Source organism: Rhinopithecus roxellana, chromosome 16, assembly GCF_007565055.1.
Source record: "Rhinopithecus roxellana isolate Shanxi Qingling chromosome 16, ASM756505v1, whole genome shotgun sequence".
Lineage (NCBI taxonomy): Eukaryota > Metazoa > Chordata > Mammalia > Primates > Cercopithecidae > Rhinopithecus > Rhinopithecus roxellana.
In genome coordinates this window covers 88051943-88066888 of record NC_044564.1, presented here as the reverse complement: position 1 = coordinate 88066888, position 14946 = coordinate 88051943, and the positions used below count along the sequence as shown (strand labels likewise).

At 54.1% G+C, this 14946-nt stretch overlaps 1 protein-coding gene across 10 annotated transcripts in view; it reads right to left on the bottom strand.

Annotated features, from left to right (window-relative positions):
- Positions 1-14946, bottom strand: part of WNK2 (WNK lysine deficient protein kinase 2) — a 141192-nt gene that overhangs the window by 124549 nt on the left and 1697 nt on the right. The window lies entirely within an intron of this gene.

Here is a 14946-nt window from a genome sequence, read left to right as displayed (position 1 = left end):
CGCCCAGCCAAGTTTATCCGCTTTCATGCCTCCCTTTTTAACCCTCTTTTTACAAATGGCACAGGTGGCTGTCTATACGAAGCCCATCTACAACCACCACACCCTGAGCCCATGTGGCTGTCTCACCTCTCAGCCGCCCAATCCAGAGGCCCAAGAGGTACCCAGAGCAGGAGGGCCGTGCTCTGGCATCCTCTGGGCTCCGTTTTCCCCAAGCTCAGCCGCAAACGAGGGGGCCCAGTTCACTGCGTCCAACCACACCAAGCCAAGGGCACCAGAGGGACTGACAGGCTGAGGAACTGAGCACTGGCAGCCCAGGGCAGGCGTCGAATTGCCGAGAGGCTGAAGGGGACAATAGGCCATCATTGTCCAGCCGGCAACTGGGCTCCCCAACACTGTGGATCTCCCACCACCGCTGGCTCTCAAGGGAACGTGCAGAAACGTGCCTTCCTCTGGGCAGACACAGACAGCCTCGGGCCTCCCTCCTGTAAAGATCATCCAGCCATATCCAGCTGCCCCAGGACCTGCTGCAACAGTGACAGACACAGGCTGGACAGCCCATCAGACAAACCTGCCCTGGACATCTGGCTCGAGGGGCCAGAGCAAGGCCAGGCCTTGAGGAGGCACCCCATAAGCCATCCATGTCCCCAGGGGTGTCAGAGTCAACAATTCCACTTGATGGACCTTCTCCACCCCTCAGCACCTTAACTCCTGCAGCCCTCCATGGTGTGCACTCCCAGGTGGGGCCAAGGGCAGGGGAGGCTGAGACTAAGCCAGGCAGCATCCCCATGCAGTGCCTGCTCAGCATGGCCCACCACTCGCCCCCCTTGAGGGGATGGAGCGCCGGGCTGGGACTGCCCTGGACACACACACAACCTGCCCAACTGTTGCCCCTCCTAGCTCTTCTCCACAGCTTTGTGTTTTCTTTTCTTCTTCTTCTTTTTTTTTTTTTTTAGATGGAGCCTTGCTCTGTCACCCAGGCTAGAGTGCAGTGGCGCGATCTTGGCTCACTGCAAGCTCCGCCTCCCAGGTTCACAACATTCTCCTGCCTCAGCCTCCTGAGTAGCTGGGACTACAGGCGCCTGCCACTACGCCCGGCTAATTTTTTTGTATTTTTAGTAGAGACGGGGTTTCACTGTGTTAGCCAGGATGGTCTCGATCTCCTGACCTCGTGATCCGCCCGCCTCAGCCTCCCAAAGTGCTGGGATTACAGGCATGAGCCACCACGCCTGGCCCATAGCTTTGTGTTTTCAATGCTTCTTCCAAAACACAAATTCACTACACTGCTCGAACCTCTTAATTAAAGACAAAAAATTCCAAGAGACCTGTCTGGGCACATGTCAACAGCCTTGCAGCTGGCTGACCCAGGAAGATGGCTGCCTAACTTGAAGACACAGGACAAGGCCAGACAGGAGGCCCAGGGCACCTCTCACCACCTGACGCACAAACCCAGCCGCCACCGGGTGGAGTAGTGTAGCCTAGAGTCACCAACCTGGGCAGGGCTACAGTGGGAGGTCACGAGGTCCAGAGCTCAGGACTGTCCTCAACATTGGGGGAAGCCTGAAAACAAGAAAATCAGGGGCATCTCGGCTCAGTCCTGCTGCCACCAGAATGGGAGAGAGGTGGCCCACTCAGACCCAGGCATCGGTCATCTTCCTTCTGGGAGGCCTGTGTGATCCCAGCACCACCAGGCTGAGAAGCCATACTCCACAGAGGGCAAGGGGACTTGCCCACACGTCTAAGGTCCACACAAGGACCTCCAGTCACAGGGGACAGCATGGAGGTATGCAGGGTGCGTGAGAGCCTGGGTCCAGCTGGAGGGGGCCAGGCTGGGACTGAGCCAGACCTCCACCCACCCCGAATCGAGCCAGTGAGAGGATGACAAGTGGGTCTGACCCAGGCCTGACTCACACCTGAGAAGGCCCCAAGCCTGAGACTGCACCAAAGTGCCCAGCTCAACTCCAGGTCTCGGGCAGCAAGGACAGGGGTGGAAGGACAATGAGGCAAGAGGGCAGGGCTGGACAGAGGGGCAGCAGGTCTAGGGCTGGGCTGGCAATGGGGGCCCAGAGGAGGTCTGGTCTATTCACTGTCACTGCACATATCAGCACAGATGCTATGATCATGACTTAGCAAAAATGTCCAAGAGTATAAAAAACAAGCTAAGAAGGGCACATACCGAAGTGAAAACTGCCATGTCAGAGGATGGAGGCTGTGGACAGCTCCTCCTCCGTCAGGCTTCCACGTCCATCATGTCATCTTCCCTAGCAAGCATCCCCCTCCACAGTGGCCATCCCCCCCATCCCCATGAAACCCAATGCCCGGGCACCCTCCCCCAACTCAACAGAGTTGGTCCAGGGCTGGCAGGTGGGAGGAACAACACAGCCCTGTGAAGCCTGAGGAGGGGCCCCACCCAAAGCAGCTGGATGGGCAACAGGTGGGTTCCCATCAGCCTCTTCCTGCCAGCAAGCCCCGCCTGCCTGGGGAACCTGCAGCCGCTCAGCTCCCTCAAGGCTGACAGCAAGTCCTGGTAGCATCAACCACTCAACCAGCTCAGGTGCCTCAGGCACCTAAAGGGAGGAGGGAGCCGGGCGACCCTGAGCCCCAGAACCACCTGAGCCTGCAGTCCACCCTCCTCAGGTGTGCCACAACCCCTCAGGCTGTGCGGGTCCCCACTCAGCCCCTGGCTGCCTGGGTGTACAGGACAACATCCTGTATTTTCCTGTACCTCAGTTTCCTCCTTAGTAAACTGGGAAGCTTTACTGAGGGGGGAATCACAGCACCTCCCTCCCAGGGAGCAGATATGCCTCTAGAGGGGTGCCCCACTGACATGAGCATGGTCATTTCTGTGTTAATAACAGCACTCTGACTTCCTCTAGGTCCCCCACAGGGACAGCCTAGCCGGCTCTGACCTGCACACGCAGCACCCGAGCCAGGAATGCACAACCTCACACGGTCGTACAGAAACACTACACAGGGCCAGACAGTGGCTCACGCCTATAATTCCAGCACTTTGGGTGGCCAAGGCAAGCGGATCACCTGAGGTCAGGAGTTGGAGACCAACCTGGGCAAGATGGTAAAACTGTGTCTCTACTAAAAATACAAAACTTAGCTGGGCATGGTGACGTACACCTATAAATCCCAGCTACTCAGGAGGCTGAGGCAGGAGAATCGCTTGAACCCAAGAGGGTTCCAGTGAGCTGAGATCACGCCACTGCACTCCAGCCTGGGAGACAGAGCAAGACTCCCTCAAGGAAAAAAAAGAAACGCCACACAGATCCAGATGGGGTCTCCATGCAAGACCACTGGCCCTAAACCTTCAGAAGACAATGCTGACAGATTTAAGAACAGTAATAACAAAAGGCGGAGGGACTGTTTTGGATTGAAATTGACATGACAACCAGACACAACACGCGATCCTTGACTTCCCGGATCCCTTCCCGGGGACGTGCAGTCCACCCATCTGAGACCTCACTGAGCGCCTCAGGTCCTATCCTGGAGTGCCTGGAGCATGGCAGGGGGTGGAGGCGATGTGGGAGCATCCTCGTTCCTACCAGGAGACACAGGCTGAAGCACCCAGGGGTGAACAGCAAATGGGTCAGGAAATCACAGGCACAGATACACAGGACAGTGGCAAACACCAACAACTGGTAACTCCAACTTCTCTGTTGGTTTTTCCGAAGTTTCCCAAAGCAAAACATTAGGGGTACATGAAAACTAGACTGTTGGCAGAGAGGAAAAAGCTTTGCCAGGGTTGGCACAGAGGGTAGGGAGCTGGGGTGGCCACTCAGGAGGGAAGGAAAATCATCAGGGTCCACAGATGCCCGGGTGTGGGAGCTGTGGGAAGGGAGGAGCCTGCAGATGCAGCAGGCATGTGTGCTGTGCTGTCCTCTGCAGGCCCAGGTAGAGGAGGGCTCCAGCACACACAGACACTGACGGTCTTGAAGGGGACAAGGTAAGCAAGACAGATACAGCAGGCACGCTCCACCCACAGCCTGCCACCCTCCTGACCAACAGAAACCCAGAAACTCACTATGCCCCAGGGAACAGATCATAACCTGTTAAACCAATCAAGCCTCTCCCAGATACACGCACAGTTACAGTGGGCCACACAAACCCATGCTAACCAAGGAGACCAGAGAATCCCTGCTAAATATTTCTCTTTATGGATTAAAATAGGAACAAAGCCACTTGAGAAATTGACCTTTTGACTGCTTGGCCCCCACCTAACCACCCATTTGTTTCCCGCCATCAAATGTGGTTGTGATGCCTGGAGCTGTGGCAGCCCTACTGTAGCCATGAGGCCAAGCAAGACTAGGGGCAAAATGCCAACATGGATGAGGACAGAAGAAACAGAGAGAAAGCCCCATGTCCCAGCTGATGTTGCTGAGCCACCTCCAGGACTGTCACATTGGCCATCTCCAGATTCCCGATTCTGAGTAGGATCAAAGGTCAGCATTGCTTCCCACAGTCAGCTCACAGCTGAGAACTGTCCCATCTCCCCCACCGGACAGCAGGCACACACAGTGCCCAGAAAGCAGGGGTGAGGGGTGGATGGGGGGGGTGGATGCCAGAGGGAGCCCCAGTGACCCTCTACCACCAGTCAGCCTGTTACGCCCCTCCCCGAGCCAGTCTTGGCTTATAAGATAACTGTAAAATGAAAGAAAAAAAAGGGGCAGCCCAACACCTTCCCCCTCGCACACTTCAAGAGCTTCACAACACAGTGGGCATTGTAAAGGCTCTGAGAAGTTCCTTAACACCAACACCTGCCTGACCCACCACTCCCCAAACACATCTAGTGACAGCACCCCTTCTGCAGCCAGCCTCAACAAAGGGTTCAAAACAGCACTAAGACCAGGAATGAACCTCAGAACCATGGCCTCTTGCAAAACGATAGCTTTAAAGACACTCCAGAGACAGATTTTAAGTTGTGACACCCTTGAACTGCAGCTGTATTTTTAAATGATATATACATGTAAACAAGACCTAGAAAGTCCTATTCAAACATAAAAGCAGTTGTGTTCACTTGGATTATGGGTGATTTTTTTTTCATTTCTGCAAACATCTTTTTTTTTTTGGAGACGAAGTCTCACTCTGTCGCTCAGGCTGGAGTGCAAGTGGCGTGATCTTGGCTCCCTGCAAGCTCCACCTCCTGGATTCAAGCAATTCTAGTGCCACAGCCTCCCAAGTAGCTAGGATTACAGGCGCCCGCCACCACGCCCAGCTAATTTTTGTATTTTTAGTAGAGACAGGTTTTCACCATGCTGGCCAGGCTGGTCTCAAACTCCTGACCTCAGGTGATCCACCCGCCTCGGCGTCCCAAAGTGCTGGGATTACAGGCATCAGCCACCACACCCGGCCCGTTTCTGCAAACATCTTTAATGTAGCTGTTGTGTTGCTTAAATTAATCAACTATTTTTAGAGACATTCTAGATTTATGGGAAAATTGAGCAAAAAGTAGAGTTCCCATACACTCCCTCACATCCACACACAGGTTCCCCTATTATTAACATCTTGCATTAGTGTGGTATACTTGTTATAATTGATAAACCAATACTGATGATAACTAAAATCCACCATTTACACTTGGGTTCACTCTGGGTGCTGTACATGCTATGGGTTTTCACAAATGTATAATGACATGTATTCACCAGTAAAGTATCATACAAAACAGCTTCACTGTCCTGCAAATCTGCCTCTTCATCCCTCCCTTCCTCTAACCCCTGGCAACCACTGATCCTTTTTTTTTTTTTTTTTTTACTGTCTTCATGGTTTCTCGCCTTTTCCAGAATGTCATCTAGTTGGAATCATACAATATGCAGCCTTCTCAGATTTGGCTTATTTCACTTAAATATTCATTTCTGGTTCCTCTCTGTGTTTTCATGTCTTCATAGCTCATTTCTTTTAGCACTAAATGAGATTTCATTGTCTGGATGTGCCACAGTGTGTTCATCCATTCACCTGCTGAAGGACATCTGGGCTGCGTCCAAGTTCTGGCAATTATGAATAAAGCTGCTATAAACATCCGTGTGCAGGTTTTTGTGTGGACCTAAGTTTTTAACTCCTTTGGGTAAATACCAAGGAACGCAGTTGCTGGATTGCATAGTAAGAGTGCGTTTAGTTTTATAAGAAACTACCAAAAGACCTTCCAAAATAGCTGTACCATTTTGCAATCCTACCAGTAATGAATGAGAGTTCCTGTCACTCCACATCCTCACCAGTATTTGGTGTTAGTGTTCTAGATTTTGACCATTCTAGTAGGTGTGCAGTGGGAGCTCACTGTTTTAATTTGCAATTCCCTGATGACTTATGATGGGCAACATCTTTTCATATGCTTATGTGCCATCTGTGTGTCTTCCTTGGTGAGGTATCTGTTCAGCTCTTTGGCCTATTTTTTTTTTTTAGCTGATTGTTTTCTTATTGTTGAGTTTTAAGAGTTCTTTGTATATTTCGGACAACAGTTCTTAAGCAGATGGGTCACTGCAAATATTTTCTCCCCAGCTGTGGCCTGTCTTCTCATTCTCTTGACAGTGTCTTTCACAGAACAGAAGCATTTAATTTTAATCAAGTTCAGCTTATCATTATTTTATTTCAAGGACTGTGGCTTTGGTGTTACGTCTAAAGTCACTGCCAAAACTAGGTTTATAATTTGGGATTTTATATTTAGGCATATGGCCAATTTTATTTTTTGCGAGGGGTGCAAGGTCTATGTCTGGAATCATTTATCTGCATGTGGATGTGCAGTTGTTCCAGCACCATTTGTTGAAAAGATGATCTTGTCTCTATTTTATTGCCTTTGCTCCTTTGTCAGAGATCAGTTGACTTTATTCATGAGGGTCTATTTCCAGGCTTGCTATTCTACTCCATTGATCAACTGGTCTGTTCTTTCACTAATACTGCACTGCCTTGACCACTTTTCTTCTGTTCTTTTAAAAAAAAGTTAATATAATTTAATGAGAGCTAACTTAAATTAGAAGTTGTAATCAAGTATTCTGGGAAATCCTTAGAATTCAATGCTCCAGGGAAGAGAATTGGATGTGAAAACTCTCAGAAGCAGGAAAACTTGCAGACAGTGTTCAGGTTGCCAACCTCCAGCATCCCTGCTCAGGCCTCTCCACCCAGCTGAGATTCCCCAAAACGCAGCCCTGAATTGTCTACGGTCAGAGGCAGATCCTAGCTTGCTTTTCAAAAATCCCAGCTGCTGCTGTTCACACCCTTTTCCTTATCGGCAGCTCAAGCGCTAAGACAACAGCGGCATGGGTGTCCACAGCTCCTGGGCGGGTAGACAGGCAGCCTCGGGAACCAGCCTCCACCTGCTGGCTCGGCTTGCTCTCCACATCTCTGCTGGAGACAAACTGTTTATTTTGCAGAGGGAGCAAGAGGGGTGAAAAGAGGCTGACCTGAGGACCCTGTGTGCTCAGGTGAAACACACTTCTCTCAATAGTGCCCCAGCCGTGAAGGGCAGCTCGCACCATCTGCACTGCACAAAAGGGTAAACCAAGGCTCACAAAAACAGGTGCCTTTCCATGGCCACACACTGGGAACATGGCAGGGCCCTCCTAACCCTGAAGTACTTTGTGTGCACCAGCGCAGGGTGGCCGGGACCTTTGGGGTGATGTCCTTCCTGGCTGCGAGGCTCCCAAACCCCGCTTCCCATCATGGCAGGCAGATGCTGATGCCTCATCGTGGCTGCACAGCCAGGGCAGACTACAAGGGAGACCCAGACACAGGGCCCAAACCTCTGCTGGGCCAGGTCAAGTTCTCCTCCATCAACGAGGTGACCTAAAGCTTCATGCCATCACCTTGGGTATCTTCCAGCTGCAGCCTGAAGCCAGGCCCAAGCCACAGGCCCCAACAGACACCTACAAGATGCCTATGGGCATAGAAGGGCTGCAGGTCCCAGCTGTCCTGGAAGGTGAGGGGCCAGCCCAGCCAGCCCCGGACTACTGGCCAGCCCCACCCAGACCGTGGACTCATGGTGGCCAGCAGGGCCCAGGGGTGGGAAGAAGGGTAACTCCCAAGGGAAGGGACAGTTGTCTTTAAGGTACAGTAGAGTTCCCAATTTTGTCTTAGCACCTAAAACTCAGAATCTGCTGCCCATTGCATTAATCATGTTTTGAAACAGTGCTGGCATCCTGGAGCACCCTCCTGTCCTGTCCTGGGCAGCCCTTCTGGGCACGGTGATGAGCTCCTCCCTCCAGACTCCCCTGAGACACAGTCCTGGCCCATCCCTGCACTCCTGGGGTGCCCACCCAGGCTCCCAACTCAGGATCAGCCTGGGAGATCCCAATCCCACGAGGACCACCCTTGGCCACCTACGAAGCACTCAGATTAAGCACATCCCAAGCCAAGGCCTGCTCTTCCCCCAAATCCACATTTCCTCCTCCCGCACGAGGACAGCAGCCACATCCTGCCAGGCCCAAAGCTGCTGCCACCATAATTCCTACTTACCTTTTCTCTCTCTCTCTCTCTTTTTTTTTTTGAGATGGAGTCTGGCTCTGTCACCCAGGCTGGAGTGCAGTGGTGCAATCTCGGCTCACTGCAAGCTCCGCCTCCCGGGTTCACACCATTCTCCTGCCTCAGCCTCCTGAGTAGCTAGGACTACAGGCGTCCGTCACCACGCCCAGCTAATTTTTGTATTTTTAGTAGAGATGGGGTTTCACCATGTTGGCCAGGATGGTCTCAATCTCTTGACCTCGTGATCCGCCCACCTCAGCCTCTCAAAGTGCTGGGATTACAGGCGTGAGCCACCACGCCCAGCCTTTTTTTTTTTTTTTTTTTGAGACGGAGTCTTGCTGTGTCACCAGGCTGGAGTGCAGTGGCACAATCTCGGCTCACTGCAACCTCTGCCTCCTGGGTTCAAGCGATTCTCCTGTCTCACCCTCTCAAGTAGCTGTGATTACAGGCGCCCGCCACCATACTTGGCTAATTGTTTTGTATTTTTAGTAGAGACAGGGTTTCACCGTGTTGGCCAGGCTGGTTTCAAACTCTTGACCTCAAGTGATCCACTTGTCTCAACCTCCCAAAGTGCTGGGATTACAGGCGTGAGTCACCGCGCCCAGACGATTCCTACCTTCTCTACCTTCAGATCTGATGTAAATCCTGTGCTCTCCACCTTCAATTGCACCCAGAATCTGATGCTTCTCCCCTCCCTGCCTCTATCCCACCCAGTACCAGCCCTGTAGTCTCACACCTAGACAGTGGCAGTCACCTCCCTGCTAGTCCCCTGCCTCTACCCTCATCCCCAACTATACCCAAGGTGGCCAGAGAGATCCTGTTAAAACCTTACTCCACTCCGGCCTCCCTCAGAGCTCCCCAACCTGCCCAACACGTTTCCGGCTCTCACAGGCTCTATCTCCCAGGGCGGTGACCTGTCCTGCTCACTAGGGTAGCCCCAGGCCTAGAACCAGGACACACACTCAACAAATGCTCACTGAGTCAATGTACACACAAGCCTGCGCTGTTGAGACCCGGGCACAGGCCTCTGGAACCTTCTGGAACGTCTGCTCCCTCTCCTTCTCTTGATGATATCTTTTGTCTAGCTGTCCATCAACAAAGCTTTACCCAACCTGAGAGTAAGCCCCCAGCTATCCCAGGAAATGACAGGGCAGGGGTGGGGGGATGCAACTCTCAGGGCCCACGAGATCCTCCTGCTGACCTGGAGCTTGTCCTGGACTTGGTGGCCACTTGCTTCCCAGAGCCTGACATGGTCATGGCACTGTCACCAAGTCTGGGTCCTCACAGCCCAAGTGACCCGATCCTGTCCTCCCCGGGAGTCTCCAGCAGGCCCCATCTCATGCCTCCTTGGCCTCTCCAGCCCTGATGTGTCCCGGCCCCTTTATCTCCCTTGCTGTGAGGTGGTCTATAAGCTGTCCCCATCTGGGTCTGTCTGGTATCCCAGTGGCCACCTCTAGGTCACCTGGGTCTGTTTTATCCTCTGGAAAAGCAGCTGCCTAGAGGAAGGCCCAAGATCAAGCCTGGAGACGCGGGTGACCCGTGAAGCAGCCAGGGCAGGTGTGGACATTCGTATCCACGTTTAATGTGAGGAAAAATAAGAACACTGACCCACAGCTGCCCCAGCCACATCCCGGGCACTCCGCAGGGCCTGCAGACACAAATGCAGAGGTAGTATGTTTCTGCCACCACGGAAGGTTCCAGTGCTGCAGGAGGGCGTGTCCAGCTGCCCTGGCAGACCTCCTAACATGCTGACGAGGAATGAGAAAACACAAGCTTTGACAAAGGCAAATCAAATGAGCAGCATGTGGGGGCTGGCCCTCCACACATCTGAGCCAGTGCTGGGGTCCTCCCTCCAGGACTCAGAGAGCAACACAGCTACACTCAAGTCCATGGCGGCCTGGTCCTGATTCAGCTCAGCCAGGAGCCCACGAGGCACCGCTGAGCCATGGAAGCACCTGCTTCTAGCAGAAAACAAGCTGTGGTGCCTGAGCCTCAACGTGTACCCCATGACGGTGGCCTGCACAGGCTGCTGTCTGTCATCGCTGCTGACACACACCTTGCCACCACCACTCAGGGACAGAAGCACCACTGAGAGCTCGGTGCCCACATTTCTGCCCTGGTGGGAGGGAGGGAAAGCCCGTCTGCACAGGCCTTTCAGGCAGCTAGCGCCAGCCTTTTTTGCCAACTAAACCAAAACCATGGTCAGCATGGCGCAGAAAACATCTCACCCAGGAAAACAAATTCAGTGCTAGCATCCAAATGATTTCAAATTACAACTCTCCCAATAAAATTAAGCACTTCAGAGAATTTTAAAAAGGGGTGACCAGCAGTCAAATCGGGTCAAGCCTTCTGACTGTCTTGCCCCAGTGAGTGAGTGCCACGCACCTCCTCTGTGCTCAGCACCAGCTCACCCCCTTGTCTCCTCTTCTCCCCATGTCAGCTGGGTCAGGGCTGAAAACAGGTGAGGCTGGCCTCCAACAAGAGGGCATCGGTGCAAAGCACGCAGGCTCTCCAGTGCCCCAAACCCTGGCCGGAGGCTGCATGGCCCATGACATGCAGAGGGCCTGCCTAGAAAGGTGATAAGGATCCCACCTGCAGGGGACGGCGGGCCAGCTCAGCACTGGCACTGGCACGGCTGCTCACGGCTAGGACAGAGGCTGTCGGGTGGCTGGGCTGTCCTTGGAGGATGGTGGGGGGACCACCGGCTTGGCACAGGCTCTACACAGCGAGTCTCCACAGGCATCATCCACTCCCAGACCCAGGAAGATGGACAGGACACTGAGACACCCGGCTGGGCAGGACACGTTGCTCCTGACCCCTCTGGGCAGCACCAAGCAGCAGCAAGACCTACTTTGTAACTTTCTGGAACTAGCAGCAGCACCCCCACCCTTAGTCCTCTATAGGCCTCACACTGCTCTGCCAGGGCCCAGCAAGTGCTCTGAGCCAAGGATCAAGGAATGCACGTCTCCATGAAGTAGAAAGACCCCCATGCTGGGTGCAGGCCCCAGCACCAACTCAGGAAACTCAGGTTCTAGCCCTGCCACAGCAGCTGAGAGGCAGCGGCACTGAGGTCCTAAGACCCTGTGTCCCCAAAAGTAGGGAGCTACTGACAGGGAGGGGTCAGTGTTGTTAAAGGGGATGAAAACCAAGCTTACTCCAGGTACCCGAGGGAGACACAGCAGAAACAGGAAGGTCCAGGAAAGGCAAACAGGCTGCCTCCCTGGGTCTGAGTTGGCTAGTTTTTCTCAACCTGGGGACCTATGGCCAACTCAAAGGTGGAGGCAAGTGAGAGCAGGAGCCCTGAGCCACATGGAATAGTGTTGGTCCAGCAACCTGGGTAGCCAGGAAGGGCAAGGAAGTCACAAAAGTTCAACACCAAAACGAGGAGGGAACAAGGTTGTGCTGACCCAACAGAAGGTGGCAGAGCAAGTGGTGGCCACGGCACCAGGCCAGGCACCTCCCCATTGTGCCGTACTGTGGCCTCACCACCCCCTAGAGGAGGGTCTTGTAGAAGGTCAGGCCAGTGACCCAGAACCCAGATGGGCATCCCCAGTGTAGCTGAGCCGGCTATGGCAGGTGGCAGATGCTCCCAGAGCCGACACGGAGCCCCAGGCTACCCCACACCCTGTCTGACAGTACAGGGGTCTGCGGGGGGACCAGGGCTGGCCAAAGGTGGCCACAGGAACACGGGACATGTGGGCAAGGAGGAAGGCGGTGGGATTCTGGTGTTTTACTTCCTTCTTTGTTACCGTAATGTGTTCTGCTGCCAAGAATGAAAGTTTATTCAAGAGAAGAATGACAGGGAGGTATTTTTAAATGGCTTCTCCCACAAAAAACAGTGCATGTTCCAGCTTTGCACACCTGGAGAATTCAGAAGGTGAAACACCTCACTGCCCTTAGATGTGAGATAAATAAATATCACTCTCTCTACGGAGCTCTTCCAACGCTAATTTATCAAAGGAAATCAGATGTCCTCTAAGCCAGGCTTACTAGGTCCACATGAAGGCATTTCCCCCGTCTGGCAAGGAACCCTGAAAAACACAAGTGAGCCCCACTAGCACCTCTCAGTTCTCCAGGGAGGCCCCCCAGCCTGCGGAGGGCAGGAAGGGGAACAGAGCCCAGGCACCTGGGCAGACTGCAGGTGCTGCAGGCGTAGGGGAATAAAGGGATGGAGGCCAAGAGCAATTCCAAGAAGGGCTCCTGGCTGAAGGCAACATCTCCCTAGACCCTCCCTCCGCTGTGTAAAGCATGACTCCCAGGAACCCTCTCCATGCCCAGAATGCGGGGGTCATGTGCCGGATGGCATCTCCACACTGTGGACTAAGAGAGCCCCTCCCGGCACAAAGCCAACACACCTAGAGAAAGAGCGGCCATCTGTCGCCCTTCCCTGGCAGGGTGGCCCCTCTGCTCAGTGAGACCTGACCCCGCATCCCACCCAGGAACACACTCCCCTTGCGGAGTCCAGCGTCCCTCCCACAGCCCTGATCTCCCTGCAGCCCTACAACCGACCCTCTTCCATTCCACACGCCCACCAGCCCCTGGCCCACACCCACGACATCACACAGGCAGCCGCATCAGTCCCTCCAATAGCTCTGCACAAAGTCAGCCTGTACCACTCTACACACAGGCAGGGGCCCTCCTCCCCTGATCCCACAGTGCCCTGCCATCTCCTCACTGGCGACCTTGGGGGCTGTTCCCCTCAGTCCTCACAGTTTGTGATGAGGCGGCTTCCAGCACAGCCCCAAAACACACCAGGTTCTCAGCAAAGGGGGCTATTCTAAGTGGGTCCAGACTCCCTCTCATGGAAAACCCTCTCAGATCAGCACAGACAGAGGGAGCTGATCCCAAATGACACACATTGACCAGGGACAAATGTTGGAGGTATTTCTTCTGGGGGAGGTTCAGGGAAACCACCGGCTTGGGGCACCAATAACATCCCGGCAAGGAACATCAACATATAGACAAGAAGCATACAGACCAGAAGCACCTCTAGGTCGCTGTTCCCATCTAGAGTCATGGAGCAAGAGACCCCTGGACAGAGGCCAGGCTCCACCCCCTGCCCGCAGGGGACAGACCCAGAGACAGAACTGCTTGCCTTTCCTTAAAGGGAATGGGAACTAACAAGCTCCAAAGTCACATGCGCCTGAGATGCCCCAGCCAAATCAGCAGGCTCTGGCTGCTGAGATCTAACTCAAATCCAGTCTGCAGCAGCACCCCTGCTCCATCCGCCAGGCTGCACAGGCAGCCCTGGGAGGCAGCACCTGAGGGTGCTCGGGTCGGTGGGCAAGAGCAGGAAGACTGCTCACCAGAATCAAGAGTCATCTCCCCTTTCAGGACCTCTCTTCTCTCTGTCTTCCCTTGCAGCAGGAATGCCCAGCACACCCCAGGACCCCCAGATCACAGCCTGCTGCCCCACCCACTGCCTTTCCCGTACCATCGGAACCTGCAGGGCCATGAAAGAGGGGAGCTGCTCAGTCCCTCCTAAGGACCTCACACAATGCCACTGACCCCTGCCTTGAAAAGCCACATCTCCAAGGCAGAACCAAGAGGTGGTGGAGAGGCAGGTCTCTGGAGCTCTTTGTCTTGGGAGAGAGGCTGACGACAGGTCGACACCCACCGAATCAGCCAGACTTGCACACACATGCAGGCCACCCTGTAGGGGCCCGAGGATATAGCAACTGAATCCCATTTCTGAGCCAAAAATACAAGCGTCCTGCAGTGTGGCTGGCGGCCCTAGAACACAGCTTGCCCCAGCTAGCCCCAGCCCCGTGTCAGCCCTGGACTGGATGGCCAGCTAACTTTACAGGCCAACGAAGTACATTTACACCTCCAGCCGGCACTCTCCCAGACTGGCTCACGCCTGACAGCTGCCTTCCTCCAAGGAGGGAGGCCTATAAACACCCCCTGGACAGGCATGGCCTCTGCTTCCAAGGCTGGCCCAAGACAGCTAGGGTGGCTGTTTATATAATCTTCCAGGGCTGGGGCTGACACCACGGAGATGGCAGGATTATGAAAAATGCATACCCAGAGCCTCTGCAGCCAAGAAAACCCCCACCCGCATTCTGCATGACTCGGTTTTAAGACCTCTCACACGTCCATTTTGTGAACAAATGGAGTTCTCAGAACAGCAGAGGCGACTACCCACATTTCCAGGCCTTGCCCAGCCGGCCCCAGAACTCTACCAGGCACCACCTCTGGGTCACAGGCCCAGGGTCAGAAGCAGTCTCTGCAGGTCTCCCTGCTGGGGCAGCCACAGCTTGCCGGACACAGGAAAGTCGTAATTTATGAGCAGCTCAGAGCCCCCAAACCACTCTGTAACTGCACACACCAGGCCTTGAAGCCTCCACACTGTTTTGCAAAGACACAACAGTCCAGACTCCCTGGGTCATTAAAGTAGGTCATCAGGACTGGAGAAGCAGCCGCCTAAGAGACACAGCCTCCGGGGCCCACTCTCCAGGGCCCTCTCTATGCCCACAGCGCGCACACTTACACCAA